Source organism: Panthera leo, chromosome B1 (genome assembly GCF_018350215.1).
Source record: "Panthera leo isolate Ple1 chromosome B1, P.leo_Ple1_pat1.1, whole genome shotgun sequence".
Taxonomy (NCBI): domain Eukaryota; kingdom Metazoa; phylum Chordata; class Mammalia; order Carnivora; family Felidae; genus Panthera; species Panthera leo.
Genome location: NC_056682.1, coordinates 189,093,249 through 189,108,999, shown reverse-complemented (window position 1 = coordinate 189,108,999; position 15,751 = coordinate 189,093,249). Strand labels below are relative to the sequence as shown.

The 15,751-nt window shown below is 36.5% G+C and overlaps 1 long non-coding RNA gene across 6 annotated transcripts in view; it reads right to left on the bottom strand.

The window, feature by feature from the left end:
• Positions 1-15,751, bottom strand: part of LOC122217229 — a 98,612-nt gene that overhangs the window by 23,030 nt on the left and 59,831 nt on the right. For 5 of the 6 annotated variants that reach the window (XR_006201347.1, XR_006201346.1, XR_006201345.1 and 2 more), the window contains one exon: positions 302-619. This is a non-coding gene — a long non-coding RNA (uncharacterized LOC122217229). Of the gene's footprint in view, positions 1-301; positions 620-15,751 lie in introns of those variants that run through there. The other variant, XR_006201349.1, reaches the window with a different exon arrangement.

Sequence of the window (15,751 nt, the reverse complement as noted above, 5' to 3'; positions counted from 1 at the left end):
TGGGCCTTCTGAACAAAAAGGATTGGCAAATTTTGCTGAACAATGATTGAATGACTAATATGCATAGATGTTACAGGTAGTATATTGCTCCAGAGAAGGAAGACAATGGAAAATGAAGAGAAATGGAGAATAAGAAAGAGAAAGAAAGGGAAGGACAAAAGAATATCCAGTTTCAGTCATCAGCACCAAGATGCCAAGGGGAAGGAGAAACATGGATATGGGTATTGAAGTCTTTCACACCCAAGATCCTGATTTTTTTAAAGCCTTCAAACATGATTCTCATTTGCTTTGCCTACCTGTCTCTTTTTCCTGAGATCACAAGTTATCAAAGTTCTGTCTAAGGAATGTACTCTATTAAACACTGTGAGAGACACACATTGCCTTCTTCTTTTAGTTATCTAACAAAACTCTGTCGTTTTATGATGAAAAGAAGTTTATTACTTACATTTTTCTGCAAAGTCTTGTTTGACAATGAAACGTGGAGAAAAAAATGGACTAATTTGAAGGTGTAAAGACATAGCAGGAAAAGAACTACTGACCAGCATTTTGGAGTTCGAGCAATGCGTAAACATTTCAGCTAGTTTGGATTTCATGGTCCCCATCCACCACTGCTTGATTCCTAGAAGAGAGGACAATTTTTTTTTAAATTCCCTATCTAATAGTATAGTGAGCCAAATCAAAAGTCTAATACTTAGAGAAATTAGTTTGCATTTATCTTTCTCTATATTTTTTCTTCTGAACATCTTAGCCTAAATATATAGTTTTAGTCTGACATAAAGCTTATTTTGTTACTCAAGTTATTATATAGGATTGAGCTTTGTGGTTTGGTTTGCTAAACCTATGGTTGAAAACTAAACATTTCTGGAAAAAAAATGGATAAGAATATCTTATATTTATTGAACATAGCCAAGAAATTTATTTTTAATAACTGAACCACAGATGGGATGCCATCTGTCAACATATGGCATTGGCTCTTAAAGCAATGTTTACATCTGGGGGATATGACGCTTTCTTTGAGAGAACAAGAGGCATTATTGGACTAAACATGAAGAAGAGTGATTTTAGATTCATGAATATTGTAAGTTTGCTAAGGATAGAATCAGAGTGTTTATATGCATACAGTTTTCATACACTTGGGTAGATAAAAAGAAAGAAAATCTGTCCATTGAAATTCTGTTATAATAATAGAAAATAATTGTAATTTTGAAATTGTTGGGTTTTTTTTCCCCCATGACAGGGAAAACTATTGATATGAAATGATAAGATCACCAAATTTATAAGTTTTTGTATATTCATTTTGACTCTAAAAGTTCCCTGTAAAGATACTAATATAGCATTTTAATTTATTAAAATCTCAAATATCAACTTTATTTTTTCCAAAAACATGTACAAAAGAAGTAATCTTGTTCCTTAAGTTTCAATAACTTCAAAAATTTTATCTGATAAAATTTTGTCGGTTTTACTATATGTAAATATTCTTATTTTTAATCACCTTTGCATTTTGAAACATAATTGGAATGTGCTTTTGTTAGTTTTTTATTAGAAAATCACTAAACATATATTTTTTAATGTTTTTTTGTTTTTTGTTTTTTTTTTGAGAGAGAGAGAGACAGAGACAGAGCACGAGCAGGGAAAGGGAAGAGACAGAAAGACACACACAGAATCTGAAGGAGGCTCCAGGCTCTGAGCTGTCAGCACAGAGCCCGACGCGGGGCTCAAACCCACGAACCGTGAGATCATGACCTGAGCCTAAGTCAGATGCTTAACCGCCTGAGCCACCCAGGTGCCCCAAACATATTTTTTAAACTACCATCCCACAGATTTTCTCTTTACTTCCACCTAACATAAGAAAAATTTGGTATCTATGATATTTACAAATTATTGAAATTGCAAAACTCCAGTAAAAAGAGATTATGAACAAATATTCAAAAATAACGATAACAACAATAATATTGACAACTACGCTTTCAGAGCATTCTTTATGTAGCAGACTATGGGACTTACAAAGCACTCTCTTAAATCTTGAAAAGAACACCTCCCCCAATTATAACTTTCCCTTAGTTACAGTTGCAACGTGGGTTTAATGAAGTTATGTAACAGGTCAAACATCACAGAACCTGTACTCAGCAGCATCTGACCCATATTCTTTCTGCTGTACAGAGCTGAGTCCCCTGTATGGGAGAATTTCACAGGTAAGCAGACATTTAATATTTGATTGTTCAAAGGGGGGCAAGACCAGCTGCACTGGTTATTACAGTATAAATTGCAATCACAATGAAGTACCAATTTCTACTTACCAAGCTGAATGTTTATTTCTTTTTTTTTTAATGTTTCCATTTATTTTTGAGAGAGAGAGTGCGCACGTGTACACATACACACACACACACACACACACACACACACACACACACGGTGGGGAAGGGCAGAGGGAGAAGGAGGCAGAGATCTAAAGTGGGCTGTGCCCTGACCACAGGGCTCAGACTCACAAACCTGAGATCATGACGAACCTGCAGTCATGACCTGAGCCAAAGTCAGACGTGTAACTGACTGAGCCACCCAGGCGCCCCCAAGCCAAACTTTTAAAATTTGTTGTCATCAGAAATTAGAGAAACAGTTATAATCAAATACTTCAGATGTGGTTGTATATGTATAATGTACTATGAAAATACCAATCAAGATCCCCAAAATGTTCAAGAATTTTGATCTTTTACTTTTGGTCTGAAGTTTTTAGTAATCTAGCATATTAAGGAAGCTAAATTGTTGGAAATTTTCTCTGCAGCAGAATGCATCTAAGAAGACAGAGGTGATAAGATAAATTATCTTTAGTAAAAAGATGGTCAAATCTTATTATATAATACATACTTAACAAGTTCCTTGTTGTAAGAAATATATTGACAAGATAATTATATAAACACAGCAATACAGAAGAGACATGATATCACAGGCTTCTGAATCCGTTCTTTTTTAGAAAATGTCCTTACTTATCTTCTGAAACTCAGTTTTCTCACTTATAAAATGGAGACAGTAATAGAAGAATTCTCATTGTATTGATGTGTATTAAATTATTTAATATAGGGGCGCCTGGGTGGCTCAGTCGGTTAAGCGTCTGACTTCGGCTCAGGTCATGATCTCACCGTCTGTGAGTTCGAGCCCCGCGTCGGGCTCTGTGCTGACCGCTCAGAGCCTGGAGCCTGTTTCCGATTCTGTGTCTCCCTCTCTCTGACCCTCCCCCATTCATGCTTTGTCTCTCTCTGTCTCAAAAATAAAATAAACGTTAAAAAAAAAATTTAAAAAAAAATTATTTAACATATTTAATATGTTTAGATAATTACCTAGAACATAACTCATGCTCAGTAAATGGGTTTTTATTATGTAAAATTAATTATAAAAAAGAATAAAAAATATGATCAAAAGTATTACAGCAATATATATGAGCAAGGAGGCAGAAAGGAAAATTTTTATCTGTTCAGTAATTATTTTATGGTGAATGTATTTTTTTTAGACTTCCAGGGACATCTAAGATTATGATTAGTTAAGTTTTTAAATTAAAAAAAAAAAAAATCTACCCTAAAAAGCCACTCTGGAAAGAAAATATTTGGGGAAGAGGATTATAAATGTCCAAAAGAGAAAAATTGAAGTATGATTAATTTTTTTCAACATATTGTTTTTGATGACAGGATAAAATTTCCTTAATGAAAAAAACAAACAAAAATCTCTCTTTGCATTAACTGTATTGTTGGCACAAAGCACGAGGTACTATACATTCGGTTCTGTTTTTAAAAGAAAAATCAAATGTAGATATCTGCTACCTTACATCATGAAAAGAAAAATCAAATGTAGATATCTGCTACCTTACATCATGATTTTTTAAATCCAAGAAAATAACTATCTCAAAATGGTGTTTGGGTTATGTATGTGAGTATGTGGGTACATAAGCACTTCTGTGGTCAGTGAGTTGAGATATCGCTAAACTTACAATAATGCCAGAGATCTGGGAACTGCCAATAAAAGATTATTTTTCATCTACAAATTCAATCAACCCATACCACAGAAAAACCACAGGCACATTTTTGATACTAAGTTTCATTAAGACCTCTGAATAGGGGCGCCTGGGTGGCTCAGTCGGTTAAGCCTCTGACTTCAGCCAGGTCACGATCTCGTGGTCCGTGAGTTCGGGCCCCGCGTCGGGCTCTGGGCTGATGACTCAGAGCCTGGAGCCTGCTTCCGATTCTGTGTCTCCCTCTCTCTCTGACCCTCCCCCCCCTTCATGCTCTGTCTCTCTCTGTCTCAAAAATAAACATTAAAAAATTAAAAAAAAAAAAAAAAGACCTCTGAATAATTTCTCTGAATCAAGGGACACCAAAGTTTCACTGCTGTAGAGATTGGCCACATCAGAATCATATATGGGCATTAGTTAAAAATAGAGACTCTTTGATCACTTTTGCATCAGTCAGACAATGTATCCCAGGAATGCTTATGCTTAGCATAGATTCAAGGTGATTGTGATGTGTGAGGCACTCATTGGTCAGGTCAAGTTTCTAGCTCTCAAAGGCTTTTTCTCTTTTTCCTCTGGGTTTCTGATGCAGAGGACAGAATCCATTCAAGCTAGTTTGAACAAAGGGAGATTTATCACTGGGTGTTGAATGACTTTCTTGGGAAGCAAGATAAAATAGATAAGAGGAACAACTCTCAACTTGACAACAAATCTAGAACAACATCCTGTTTCTGCCTCTTCTAACATCAGGGGCTTCCAGAGAAGGAAGCTGCTAAATCAGGACACTGACGTGACAGCTTCCAGTTCCCTAACCACGCCACCTCCCTAGTCACACAAGCAAGATGGACGCCCTGACACCCACTTCTCTCTCCACTTGACCTTAGGTCTGTATTCAAATCTTACACAGTGGTGTTGGATTAATGGGCATACAGAAACTTGGTGAAAACGAGTCAGGAACAGGTTCTCTAGTCAAATCTAAATTTAATTGGTGGGAAACAAGATTATTCAGAAAATGATTAAACTTCATAGCATGAAGCTGTAGCATTGTCTCTCTCTCTCTCATTCTCTCTCTCTCTTTCTTTTTCTGATTGATACCCCCATTCCTGTGAAACATCAGATCATTTCCTGTGGACCTCCTAATAACATGTGTCACTTTCTACTATGTTCTATGGATATCAGTTATTTTCCTTACCATTCCAGAAAAAAATCCATACATCCTTTACAGTCAGATTTAATTATATATGCTCCAAATTCAGTGTAGTTCTTTGCAAGATAACGTGCTTATTCTCAAAAATCAGTTTCTCCAGAAGTGCACGTGATTTTCACATTCTTATTATTTATGCTGCTATGAGTTTGAAGAAATAAATGGACAAATGTTTCAACTTTGACTACTCTCAGTTGTTTTAAAGCATTATAGAATTATATTTTTATATAATTTAGAGATATTCAGATTTGATATGATATATGTGTGTGTCAGTCTACAGCCAAACATAACATTGCATGCCAAGTTCAGAAGAGTCAATTTCACAATAGACATTTGTTACTACTCTTTGCAGAATACATGTCTCTTTCTTCCAAAAGTAGCTGGTCTTCACTTTCCTCTTGAATCAGATTATGACCACGGACCATGCAAAAATTAGAGAAACTATTTATTTGCATGCACCTAATTTGCCCCACCAATCTCTCTACATTCTTAGTACTTGGAGAAACCTACTGCTGGATAAATCCAACTTTCTACCCATTCTGTACTTGTATTTTCCTAGTAGAAAGTGCCTGGAGGAAAACACGACTTTGCTGTTTGATGTATTGATGACCCACCAGGGCTCTCACAAACACCCAATGATACTGGTATATTTGCTGGGGCCAGTCATTGTCCCACTACCCAGCTGACAATTTTGTACATTTTGTCTCTCCTGCAACCTTCAGCCTGTATTGCCACATCTTCATTTTCATTTACTATGTTTCCTACAGCAGTACGAATACTGAAGCTATAAGGATAAAACTTCCAGACCCCAACCACACATTCACCCACCTATCTACATCTGTTCATTTATCCTACCTTGTCCTTTGAGCATGTTATTACAGATGTACTATCCATATTCTTATCTAAGCCAACTCCTTGGATCTACCCCATTGCCTCCTGCCTTCTTAAAGACGTTGTTCCATCAATTAGTCCCCTTTCTGTGGAATCATCAAGTTTTCCTTCTTTACTGGACTACTTCCATAACCATAAAAACAACCATCTCATGCCTCCCCCTCTTCTCTCCAATGACCAAAATTCTCTGCAAAAAAAAAAAAAAAAAAAAAAGAACTCCTTAAAAATGTGGTCTATGTGCCTTATCTGAATTCTTCCCTTCCATTGCTCCCTTAAACCCCTTCACATGAGTTTTTATTCCCGCAATTGTACTGAATCGATCATTAATTCATTGATTCTATTGAACAATCATTTGTTTTTTCATTACTAATGATTTACCTGCAGCTAAATACGAATGTCAATTTTCCACTCTTATCTTACTGGACCTACCAGAAATATTTGGCCCGGCTGATCACTCCTAACCTCTGAATGGCTTTTCTTTTTTTGGAATCTTAGCCACACTTGTTTCTCCTTTTACCCTCAAGCCCGATCCTTCTTTGTAGTATCCTTTTCCTTCTTCTCAACTTGCCTTCTTACTGTCAGAATTTCCAGGTCTCAATTCTCATTCTTCTTCTCTTTCCTATATATATTGTTTAAGGGATCTTAGGCAGTCTCCTGGCTTAACTAACACCTACATGCCACAATGCACAAACTTTGAACCCACCCAGTACTCTGCCTTGCAGTCTAGACTAACACATTCAACAATGTGTTTAATTGCTAGTAGCTCAAAATTAGCATATCTAAAACTAGGTTTCTGATCTTCTTCCTAAAGCCTGTCTTTACTACAATATTGTCTACTTAGCAAAAACATAAGCCCATTTTTTTCCAGCTGGTCAAGGGAAAACAACTTGGAACCATCTATAACTCCTCCTTTTTACTCCCACACCTTCTATCTGTCAGCAAGTCCTCGTGAGCTCTGCTTTCAGAACGAATCCTGTATCAGACCACTTTTCCACACCACGACCAATAACACTGTAGGCAAAGGTGTTATTTGTCAAGATGATCTCTTGCCTGGATTACGTTAGTAGTCTATAAATTGGTCCACCTACACCTTTATCCATCTACAGTTTATGACACACACAACTGCAAGAATTATCCTTTTAAAACGCAAATCAAAGCATGTCATTCCTTTCCCCAATCCCACTGCTGGTCCCATATCATTAAGCCAACGTCTTTATTTTAGCTTCTAAGACCCTATTTGTCTTTTCTCCACCAGATCTGATATCCTCCCCTCTCTCTTCATGGTTTGCTGTGCTCCAGGCCCACAGGCCTCCTTGCTTTTTTCAAACATACCAAACATGCTTCCAGGTCATGGCCTTGAACATTTTTTTTTTTTTTTTGTCTGGACTGTTCTTCCTCACTTAAATAGATGCATTAATGGATCCTCACTTCAGATTTCCTTATCAGAGCCACCATTCCTGGCCCTCTCATAAGTAGCAAATCCTCTGCCCAACAGTACTGTATGCCCTGAACCTCTTGCCCAACATAATATTTATATCTATTTGGTGTATTGCATATTTACTTATGTACCTATTCATTTATCATTGCCCCAATATAATATAAACTTCATGAGATCAGAGATTCTATTTTGGCCACTGTTGTCTCCCTAACACCTAGAATGGATCCTGGTTATAACAGGTGCTTAATACAGACTTGCAGAATGGATGAATGAACATTCTTGCAATTTTCTTTTTTTTTCTTAAAAAAATTTTTTTTAATGTTTATTTATTTTTGAGAGACAGAGAGAGAGAGACAGAGTGCGAGCAGGGGAGGGGCAGAGAAAGAGGGAGATGCAGAATCTGAAGCAGTTTCCAGGCTCTGAGCTGTCAGCACAAAGCCCAATGCGGGGCTCAAACTCATGAACCATGAGATCATGACCTGAGCCGAAGTCAGACACTTAACTGACTGAACCACCCAGGTGCCCTTATTCTTGCAGTTTTCATCTGGGCTTCACTATCTCTTCGTTTTCAGCCCTTATAGGCTGACTGGATACTAACTGGGTCAGTTCATCAAATGATCCTGGCCATAGTGATTAGCTGAGAGGTCGACATGGGACGTGAGCGAATACAGTAAGAATACTCTGGTGTTTGTGATGGCTGCTGTAAAAGAGGGCCTCTCTTCCCCTGGACTTTAAGTGAGACTGTAGAGTAGGGCTGCTGCTGCAATATTCCACCTCTTGGAGCCTGAAGAGAAACTACCACATGGACAAGTACTGAGCAAAACCAAGAGACAGAAATTCAGGACCATGACATTCCTTGAGCCCTGAATCCAACTACTTTCCAAAGTATTGTACTCCTGGACTCTTTAGATTCTGAATCAAATAAGTCTTTTTTTTTTTTTTTTTTTTTTTCAAAAAAAGAAAAAAAAAATATCTAGCTCAGAATGGGTTTTCTATCATTTGCAGTCAAGAAAAGTCACAACAGAAATGTCCCAGATTGGGTCAGGTAGTCTTTATAGTGCTTCCATAATATCCTGTAATTTCTATTTTCTCAGCATTAAAAAAAAAAAAAAAAATTAGATGTACTTTCCTCTTGTCTGTCTTCCTCATCTAGACTATGTCTTAAAATAATATTGTAAATCATTCACCTTTTATGTCCAGTTCCTGAGCTACTAGCTGGTTCATGGTAGATGGTCAATTAAAACTTGCTAAATGAACATTAAAACTATCCAACTGCCCCTAGATAGTATGAGAGACTTTTTTTTTCAATAGGGCTTAACAGTGAATATATTTGTTAGACAAATACCATGTAAAATGGCAAATTAATGTATTTCTTTTGTTTTTTTTTTTTAAATGTGTGTGTGTGTGTGTGTGTGTGTGAGAGAGTGTGTTTGTATTTTACCAGTCAAACACATACCTCATTTCAATTGCCTTCATCTAAATATGGGATGGTAGAAAGGTGGCAAGATCATATGAAAATTTTGAATCACCACTCTACTTCATGGAAAATAATAAGTGAACTATTTTGCCTTTTCTAGACTCTTCTCTAATAGAGGGATGCACACTCACCAGACTGTAATCAGAGGCAAGAAATGAGCATGGTAGCTGGCTTTAATTATGTTATCTTTAGAAAAATCCACTCCTGTATTCATTCTTTTCACAAAAAAATTATTTGATGAACACTTCCTATGACAAAGCACTATATTAGGTACTGTTATGTATTGAACAGTTTCATTCAAAATTTATTTGCTGAATCTCTATCTCTCAATATCTCAGGATACAACTATATTTGGAGATAAATTCTGTAAATGAGTGATTAAATTAAAATGAGGCCTTTAGGATGGGCCCTAATACAATATAGCCAGTATTTTTTTTTTAATGACGGATATTCTTATAAAAAGAGAAAATTTGGGCACAGAGAGAGAGAGAGAGAGAGAGAGAAAGAAAGCGAGAGACCAGGGATGTATACACACATAGGAAAGATAATGAAAGCACACAGCAAGAAGGTAATTATCTACAAGCCAAGAAAAGATGCCTGAGAAAAAAAGCAAAACTTCCAAAACCTTGATCTTGGATTTCTAGCATCCAAAACTGGGAGAAATAAGTTTCTGCTGTTTAAACCACTCAGTCTGTGGTATTTTGCTTCCACAGCCAGAGCAAACCAGTACAGACACTGTGTATGGCGTTTTTGTTACAAAACAGACAAAAACAAAGCAGACTTCACGTTTTGAGGCTTAAAACATAATTATCAAGAAATACAAATGTCCAAATAATGGTACAATTCTATAGCCACAAACTCAGAAAGGGCGAAGAGGGTGAAACTCCAGGAAGCTATAAAGGCAAAGAGTAAGGGAGCCGGGCCTGGTCAGGGAGTTATCACAGAGAAAATTTGTCGTTGAGAATTTAAAAATGACTGAATGCTACCTAAATGAATTTGGTGGCAGGGCCATGAGAGGAAAAGGAATAGCTTGTGAAAAGGTGCTACTCTAGGACACAGCTCCGTTCACTGGGGGAGTTCAATAAAGGCATATGTGACTCTTTACCACATATGAAAATAGGGAACAGGTCAAAGTTATGTTGACTTTGTAGGCCATATTAAGAACATGGAAATGAGAGGAAAAGCCATTGAGGATACAGTCTGATGAAGGAATAATGGTTTTATTTCTAAAGATAAAGGTAGAAGCAGGTTTTTTAATCCTCCCAATGAACTGATACATATACATAACAGACTCACCATTGATAGTGTATTGTTTCAGAGATATTTGGCTGCAAGTAACAGAAATCAGTAATTTATTATGTCACTCATAACAGGAGACCCAGGGCTAGAGTGAGCTATAAGATTGACCAACTCGGTGGTTCAACAATTTATCAGGGAAAAGATTCATTCTACCACTTTGCTCTGCTACTCTCAGTGTTCATTTCATAATTAAACTGACAAAAAAAATGGTTGCTGACCTCATATTCAGTCAAGAACCCATGCACCTGTTCTTCTATTCTCTTAAGAATAACCTAATTCCATGAAGCCTCTCAGCAGACTTTTCTTTATATCCCAAAGGCCAGAGTTACATGGATATTCTTGTTGGATAAAATCAAGGAGGGAGATAGAATTATAACTGGCTTAGACAAATCACTGATGACAGAATGGATGATGGGTCTGTATTACAATGAGTACTACCTACGAGTAAAATAAAAGTAGACCTTAAGATTACATTCCATCCATAATAGATACAGTGGAAACAAATGGAAGGATTTATTCAAGGAGAAAGATAAGAGAGCTCCTTCCTATCCTAGGTAGGCTTCCATGTATAACAACACAGAGAAGGGAGGTTGATTCATCCCTACCATTTGAAGGTTACCAAGAGATTGAGTCTGTCCTGCCTCATTTAATTACATGTGAATCACAGTGAGTCTCAGTAATGGAACCCGCTATTTACCCTGTTGCTTCAAGATAGTTTGGAGAAACGACTTCAGATCCTTTCTTTCTGGGGTTAAACAGTACTAATTCAGAAGACAGCATGACTAAGCCTTCAAATACCTGGATAACCAGGCATAAGTAATGCACAGATAAACAAGTAAAATATATGGATAAAAATCAAATATAATTTGAATTTTAGATATAATCAACTGCTATCTATTGGAATCAACTGCTATCTATTGAATTGTGTCACCCAAAAATTCATATGTTGAAGCCTTAACACCTAATGTGACTGTAGTTGGAGATAAGGTTTTTATGAAGGGAATTGAGGATAAATGAGGTCATAATGGTGGACCCTCAATGTGATAATTCTGGCGCCCTTAGAAGGAAGGAACACCAGAGCTCTCTCTATATCAGTGCTCATGAAGAGAGGTCACGTGAAGACACAGCAAACTGATAACCACCTACAAGGCAAGAAGAGAGCCCTCACTAGAAATCAAATTTGCCAGCACTTTGACCATGGACTTCTGGCTTCCAGAACTATTAGAAAATAAATTTGTGTTGTTTAAAGCCACCCTGTCTGTGATTTATTTATTTTTTTTATGGCAGCCTGAGCTGACTAATATAACAACTTTCAAATAATTGAAGATTAATCAAGTTCATCTGTCAGTTTTAAATCTAATGTCTACAGTCTTTGGTTACTTTGGAGATAAACTGGTAACCAAAGAAAGCCTCATTATGAAGTGGCATTTGCCCAAAGGATTCCAGAGAAGAAGTGTCTTATGATTCCCACACAAAAATAAAGCATCGACCCACTAGGGAAACATAAACAGGCTTATGCCATTTTTTAAAGATAGCTTTGGTTGTGTTGTTGCAAATGTGTCGTTTTGTAAAAGGAAAGGAAAGAGTGGATGAGATAAAGCGCATGAGTAGGATGTTAGAGAAGCCCAAGAAATAAGTGATTGTGGAGAGTTTCAGTTCTGCTTAAGGTATTAAGAAGAACATAGCACCCATGTTCACAACAGAAAAAATCTGATAAAATATAAAGCAGGCTTTTCTATAAAGCTATTGAATCACAGTTGATGCAAAATGCCACAGTAAATTGCTACCAAGAAGAAATGAAATCTTCATAGGTGGACAAACAAGTGCAGAGGTGTCAACCTTGTCACAATAGTGACAAGTGTCTGTTGTGAATGCAGGTGTACAGAGAGGAGGCATGCCTTAGAGAGAATTTACAAGGAGACTTTTAAATGACTTTTAAATGACAGCATGGGTGGCAAGAGAGACTGCTATCTGGAAAGCTCCAAATGCAAAAACAAATACCTCATTTTAACTATCTCCTCCCCAGACGTATTGACGAGGAAATGGCAGAAAAGGTGACAGAACTAGAAATGACCATAGCCTGGAAAACAGTGTGTATGCAGTCTCCCAGTCCTCAGATTCCAGGACTTGCTGAAGAATACTACAAAAGGGAAGCAAAACCAACCAATACTAAACCCCAAACTACTGCCAGCTCCAGTTCTGAAAAGGTCAAAAGATTAGCCCCTCTGCAGCTGCTGCCCTGAACGTGGGAGTAAAGCTAAGGGGCAAAGCACAGTCTTTACAATCCTATTTGAAACCAGCAGTGAGCACAACCTAATTCAAGCTTCAGGGGTGGAGGGAGGGATGAATAGTCAGAGAACAGAGGGATTTTAGGGCGGCAAAAATATTCTATATGGTACTATAATGATGGATCCATGTCATCATACATTTGGTCTGATCTCACAGAATGTACAACACTGAGAGGAAACCATAATGTAAACCATGGACTTTGGGTGATGATGATGTGTCAGTGTCGGTTCATCAGTTTTCAAAAATGCACCACTTTTAGGGAGATGTTAATAACACGGAAACTACTTGTGTGTGGGGGGGGGGCGGGTAAGAAGTATGTCAGATATCTCTGTACCTTCCTCTCAATTTTGCTGTGAACTTGAAATTGCTCTAAAAAAATTAAGTCCTTTAAAAAAAATTCAGTCCGGACAAAAGTCAGACAGAGCAGCCCCTCACCTTAGATGCCTGATTAAAGAATGAGATGGCACATCCCAGAGACAGAGATGCAATAATTTAATATCCATTATTCTTTCAGACACACCACATGTTATGCTGCTTTGTGAAAAGATATGAAGAAGTAGAAAAAAAATGGCCCATAATCAAGAGCAAAATTAATCAACAGAAGGAAATTCACAGATAGTTCAGATGGCATAATTAGTCATCAAGGATTTTAAAATGACTGTTATAAAAGTGCTAACTAATTTATAGTATAAAATGAAAAACTATGAATGATTCTAGGAGAGATGTCAAATAATGTAGAATTAAATTGACATTTTGAACTGAAAAGTACAGAATAAGACATAAAAATTTATTAGATTATTTTAACAAAAAAAAAAAAGATAGAAAAAAAGCAGTAGAAACAATTGTTGGACCTAAAGATATATCAGTAGTAATTATCCAAATAAAAGCACACAAGGATATAAGATTAGGGGGAAAAAAAAAACCAAAAAACTAAACAAGGGATTAGAACCCTAGGGAAATATATTAAATTAGTACACACATGTGTAATCTTTATTCTTGAATAAGAAGATATAAAAGATTTGGCAAAAAAAAAATTTAAATAATGGCCAAACAGTTTCAAGACTTGATTAAAAATCTCAACTTACAAACCCATAAAGCACAGGAAACACCAAGGAAAATAAGAAGAAAGTCACAGGTGCAGCATAGTCAAATTTTTGAGAACAAATATAAAGAGAAAATTCTAAAAGCAGCCACCAGATAAATAAGACATCATGTATATAGGAAGGGGAGCCAGACATCAATGGAGCACCATCTTTTAAATGTTGAAAATAAAAAAAAAATCAATTTAGAATTCCATATCCAGTGAAAATATACTTTAAAAAAACAACATATTAAAGAAATATTCAGATAACAGTAAGTTGCAAGAATTCATTCTCAATATACCAACACTACAATTAAAGCTAAAGAGAAGTTTTCAGGCTGAAGTAAGTGAAAACAGACACCAATATCTAGAGTAAGGAATATAGATAGCCAATCACAGTAAGTATGTGGGGAAATGTAAGTACTATATTTTTCCTTTTAGCAAAATCTTAAAAGACAATGACATTTAAATTAGTAGTAATAATATATTATGTGGTTTATAACATATAGAAATAAAATAAATGGCAGCAATAGTACAAAGAATGAGAGGTAAATGGAATTGTTCTGTAGTAAGGTGGTAATATTATCTGTGAATTGTCATTACCTTAATGCAAAATAGTGTTAAGTTAATGATGCATATTATGATTACAGGGATATTATTAAAATAAGATAAATACATATTATGTATATTTTTATATGTAAATGTATGAAAACAAGATAGCTAAAGAGCTAATAGAGGAAATAAATGGAAAACTAAAAGAAACCAAAGAAAGCTATAATGTTGGATCTGTGACAAAATGCATTTTGTTAATGCTCATAGAATTTTGCACACATAAAGTTTATGCAAAGTTAAGAAGTTTGGGTGTTTCTAGAATAGAATGTAGAATGCAACCAAAAAAAACCTAATTATATTACAAATATATGAAACAATCTCACTGAAAACAGAAGATAGAAAAAGTGCTGAACTAAGTTTGAAAATGAATGACATTCGTAAGACGAAAGGCAAAAAGCACTGTATGTTAGCATTGTGCTCTATTGGATATGTTATTTTCCACAGGGGTGTGAATTAAGAAAGAATACTGCTATATATGTATATTGGAATCGAATAATTAGCTGTAGATGGTGGAAGAGAGGCACTTTCTCATTGTTGTTGTGGGTGCTTACAGATATGCAAGGAAAAGAGGGTGGAATGTTCCATATGTAGTGGATTAGAAATAGAGACATAAGTAGAAATTCATGTTTAGCTTAATGTAGATGTAGATTGTTCCATATATACATTTTTAACATTTTTTTAATGTTGGGACACCTGGGTGGCTCACTGGGTTAAGCATCTGACTTCAACCCAGGTCATGATCCCGCACCTGGAGCCTGCTTCAGATTCTGGGTCTCCCTCTCTCTTTGCCCCTCCCCTGCTTACACTCTGCCTCTGTCTCCCAAAAATAAACGTTAAACAAATTTTAAAAAAAGAAACAACTTTAAAATTTCTTTAATGTTTATTTATTTTTGAGACAGAGCATGGGTGGGGAGGGGCAGAGAGAGACAGAGACACAGAATCCAAAGCAGGCTCCAGGCTCTGAGCTGTCAGCACAGAGCCCAATGTGGGGCTTAAACCCACGAACCATGAGATTGTGACCTGAACCGAAGTCAGACGCTTAACCCACTGAGCCACCGAAGCACCTCATGACTTAATGCTTTTTTTTTAAATTTTTTAAATGTTTTATTTATTTTTGAGACAGAGACAAATCATGAGTGGGGAAGGGCAGAGAGAGAGGGAGACACAGAATCTGAAGCAGGCTCCAGGCTCTGAGCTGTCGGCACAGAGCCCGACGTGGGGCTCAAACCCACAAACTGTGAGATCTGAGCCGAGTCAAAGTTGGAAGCTTAACCAACTGAGCAACCCAGACCACCTAAATATTTTTTATATAGGTATATACGTGGATTAGTATTCACACATATATTCCATTGCTTTGTTTCTTTAGAAGGCTCAGAAATATCAACACCCCAGTAGAAATGAGCACATCTAGTACCCAGATGATGGTTACTAATATCACTGTATAAAAAGACACATGATGACATGAT